This window comes from Enhydra lutris, unplaced genomic scaffold (genome assembly GCF_002288905.1).
Source record: "Enhydra lutris kenyoni isolate GAN:26980312 unplaced genomic scaffold, ASM228890v2 scaffoldscaffold12, whole genome shotgun sequence".
Lineage (NCBI taxonomy): Eukaryota > Metazoa > Chordata > Mammalia > Carnivora > Mustelidae > Enhydra > Enhydra lutris.
This window is the reverse complement of record NW_019154096.1, coordinates 13,823,417-13,827,948: the sequence shown is the minus strand read 5'-3', so window position 1 is coordinate 13,827,948 and position 4,532 is coordinate 13,823,417. Positions and strand designations below refer to the sequence as shown.

General features: G+C 34.0%; 1 pseudogene across 1 annotated transcript; it reads right to left on the bottom strand.

The window, feature by feature from the left end:
- Positions 1–2,859: 2,859 nt before the first annotated feature.
- Positions 2,860–3,384, bottom strand: LOC111144786 (annotated as a pseudogene). Its single transcript, XR_002640428.1, has one exon. The product of XR_002640428.1 is annotated as a 40S ribosomal protein S20 pseudogene (transcript).
- Between the last annotated feature and the right edge of the window lie 1,148 nt (positions 3,385–4,532).

The window sequence follows — 4,532 nt, the reverse complement described above, 5'->3', positions numbered from 1 at the left end:
CTGATCTTAGGGAAGAAGCTTTTACTTTTTCACTATTGAGTATGTAGTTAGCAGGAGATTGGTCAAATATTGTTTTTATTTTGTTGTGATATATTCCGTCTATACCCACTTTGTTGAGTTTTCGTCACATATGGATTTTGAATTTAGTCGAATGTTTTTTCTTCATCTATTGAAATGATCATGCGATATTTATTCTTTATTTTATTAATGTGATATATTACATTGATTGATTTATGTACATTGAATTATCCTTGCATTCCTAGAATAAATTCCACTTATTCGTGGTATATTATCCTTTTAATAATATTGTTAAGTTAAAAATAATATTGTTGAATTAAATTTGTAAATATTTTATTGAGGATTTTTTGCATCTATATTCATCAGGGATTTTGGCCTGTAATTTTCCTTTTTTGTAGTGTCTTTGGTTTTGGTATAAATTTGGAAGCATTCTCTCCTTTTCAATTTTTTTGAATAACTTGGGAAAAATAGGTATTAACTATTCTTTAAAGGTTTAGTATAATGCACCTGTGAAGATTTCCAGTCCTGGATTTCTGTTTATTAGTTTTTTTTTTAATAACTGATTCTAATTAGTAATCAGTCTGTTTAGATTTTCTCTTTCTTCCTGAATCAGTGCTGACATATTGTATGTTTCCAGATATTTATCCATTTCTTCTAGGTTGTCCAGTTTGTTGGTATATAATTTTTTATAATCGTCACTTACAATCCTTTGTATTTTTGGCGTGTCAGTTTTAACTTCTCCTTTTTCATTTCTAGTTTTATTTATTTGTAACCTCTCTTTTTTTTCTTGATGAGTTTGTCTAAATGTTTATCAGTTTTGCTTGTCTTTTCAGAGAATGAGACCTTAAGTTTATTGATCTTTACTATTTTTTTTAGTCTCTATGGCATTTATTTCTACTCTAACCTTTATTATTTCTTTCCTTCTATTAACTTTGGGTTTTGTTTGCTTTTCTTTTTCTAGTTCCTTTAAGTAAAAGCTTTAATTATTTGGGAATTTTCTTGTTTCTTTTTTTTTTAAAGATTTTATTTATTTATTTGACAGAGATCACAAGTAGGCAGAGAGGTAGGCAGAGAGAGAGAGGAGGAAGCAGGCTCCCTGCTGAGCAGAGAGCCCGATGTGGGGCTCGATCCCAGGACCCTGGGACCATGACCTGAGCTGAAGGCAGAGGCTTTAACCCACTGAGCCACCCAGGCGCCCCTTTTCTTGTTTCTTGATGTAGGCTTCGATCACTATAAACTTCCCCTTAGAACCATTTTTCCTGTGTCCTATAGATTTTGGAATGTTGTATTTCCATTTTCACTCATCTCCAAGTATATTTTTATTTCCTTTTTGATTTATTCATTGACCCATTGGTTGTTTAATAGCATGTTGTTTAGCCTCCACATGTTTATGGATTTTTCTCCCCAGGTTCTTTTTTGTAGTTGATTTCTAACTTCATACCATTGTGGTTAGAAAAGGAGCTTGATATTTCAGTCTTCTTAAATTTATCAAGACTTGTTTCATGGTCTAACATGTGATCTATCCTGGAGTATGTTCTATGTGCACTTAAGAAGAATGTGTATTCTGCAGTTTGGGGGTGTAATGTTCTGTATATATCTATTAAATCCATCTGGTCTAACATGTTGTTTAAGACGTATATTTCCTTATTGATTTTCTGTCTGAATAATCTATCTATTGATGTAAGTAGGGTGTTAATATCCCCTATTATATTGCTGACAATTTCTCTCTTTTAGCCTGTTAATATTTATTTTATATATTTTGGTCCTCCTGTGTTAGGTACATATATTTTTACATATGTTATATCTTCTCATTGTGTTGACCCTTTTATCATTATGTAGTGCCCCTATTTGTTTTTTATTATAGTATTTGTCTTAAAGTCTGTTTAGTCTGATAGGAATATAGCTACAATACCTTCCTTTCATCACTATTCGCGTGGTGAAATATTTGCATGGTGACTTTGCATTCATCTCTTCACTTTTAGTCTCTGTGTGTCCTTACTTCTAAGATGAGTCTTCTGTAGGCAGTATATAGATGTTTCTTGCTTTTTATCCAATCAGCCACTTTTTGTCTTTTGATTGCCAAATTTAGTCCCTTTAAATTATTGATACATATGTCTTATTGTCATTTTCTTGTTTTCTGGCTGCTTTTGTAGTTCCTCTGTTTCTTCTCTTCTCTATTTCTTCTTTTTCTCTCATCCCTTGATGACTTTCTTTAGTGTTATGTTTAAATATTTTTTTCATTTTCTTTTATGTTTACTTTTAAATTTTTATTTATTTTTTAAAAAGATTTTATTTATTTATTTAGCAGAGAGAGAGCATGCACAAGCAGAGGGAGGAGCAGAAGGAGAGGGAGAAACAGACTCCCTGCAGGGAGCCCAACTCAGGACTCCATCCCAGAACCCTGGGATCATGATCTGAGCTGAAGGCAGATGCTTAACTGACTGAGCCATCCAGGTGCCCACTTTTGTGTGTTTGATATAAATTTTTGCTTTGTGGTTTGCAAAGTTCATATATATCATCCTATGTATGTGAGTCAATTTTAAGTTGATAATTACTGAAATTTGAGTACATTCCCAAACTTTACATTTGTATTTCCCACAGACATTTTGTTTTTGATGGCACTTTTTACATCTTTTTGATATATCCCTTAATTATTTATTATAGTTTTGGTTAACTTTATTACTTTTTTCTTTTAACCTTTGTAGTACCTTTATAAGTGATTAATCTACCTTTCCTATGTATTATATATATATAATATATAACATATATATTACTTTTTCTAATGAGGTTTCATACTTTCATGATTTCTTGTTATTTATTGGTGCTATTGTTTTTCAGTCCTTTTTTTTTTTTTTTTTTTTTTTTTTTACAGATTATCAATTTATTAAAAAGGTTGATTTAAGCATCTGCAATGGTGACTTCAACCTCAACTCCTGGCTCAATACTGATGGATGTAATCTGCTTAACAATCTCAGAAGGACTGTGCAAATCAATGAGGTGCTTGTGGATCCTCATTTGAAAACGATCCCAAGTCTTAGAGCCTTCACCACAAGGAGTTTTTCTTGTAGTGATTCTCAGAGTCTTGGTAGGCATCCGAACTGGTCCTTTCACTTTGAGATTCTTTTCCTTTGCGCCTCTGATCAAATCAGCACATACCTTTTCCAAAGATTTTACGTTGCGGCTTGTGAGAGTAATTCTAATTCGGTGAATCGCCACCTCCGGTTCCACGGGTGTCTTCCCGGTGTCTTTAAAAGCCATGGCTGCGGCGCGGCTTCCTGACCAACGTGTTCTTCGGTGAGAGCGAACGCGGTGAATCAGGAGCAGAAGTGGGGCGTCCAAAGCACCGCTGAACCTGCAACCGCGTCTTCCTCCTGTTTTTCAGTCTTAAAGAAGTTGCCTTAACTTGCTTTCTTTGTCTTTTATTTCTTTTCTTTTTTTAGGTTCATTTATTTTAGAGAGAGAGAACATGAGAACATTGGAGAGTAGTTCAGGGGTAGAGGGAAAGGGAGAAAGACAGAATCTCAAGCAGACTGCCTAATGAGCATGGAGCCCAAAACAGAGGACTCAATCTCATGACTCTGAGATCATGACCTAACCAAAATCAAGAGTCTGATGCTTAACCAACTGAGCCATCCAGGTGCTCCCCCATTAACATTTCTTACAAAGCCAGTTTAGTACTGATGTATTCCTCTCACTTTTGCTTCTCTGGAAAACTTTTACCTTTCCCTCAATTCAGAATGATAATCTTGATGGGTAAAATATTCTTTGGAGGTTTTGTTTTGTTTTGTTTTGTTTCCTTTCAGCACTTTGAGTATGTCATACCACTCACCTCTAGCCTGCAGAGACTCTACTTCACAATCTGCTGATAGCCTTATGGGGTTTCCCTTGTACATAACAATTTGTTTTTCTCTTGTTGCTTTTAAGATTCTCTCTTAATTTTTAATTTTTCACATTTTAATTATATGTTTTGAAGTGGCTCTCTATGGATTCATATTTTTTGGTACTCTTGGGGCTTCCTGGACCTGGAGTGTTTTTTTCTCTAGGTTAGGGAAAATTTTAACCATTATTTCTTCATATAAATTTTCTGCACCTTTATCTCTCTCTTTTTCTGCGACCCCTAGTGCAAATGTTACTCCACTTGATGTCGTCCTATAGGTTCCTTAAGATATCATTATATTATGATTATGACTATGATTTTAGGTCTTTTTTCTGCTCTATCTGCATAAATTCCATTGCTTGGAATTTAGTTCTTTTGCTTCATACAATCTGCTGTTGAGCCCCCCTGGTGTATTTTTCAGTTCAGTTATTTTATTCTTCAGCTCTGTGACTTCTGTTTGGTATTTTCTTTATATTTTCGTGTTGTTGGTCACCTATTTCCCCAATTTTGGTGAGCATTTTTATAATCATTTCTTTGAGTTCTTTATCAGGTACATTACTTATTTCCATAACATTAAGGTATTTTTCTGAGGTTTTGTCCTTTGTCTTTCATTTGGAACATATTTCTCTGTTTTCTC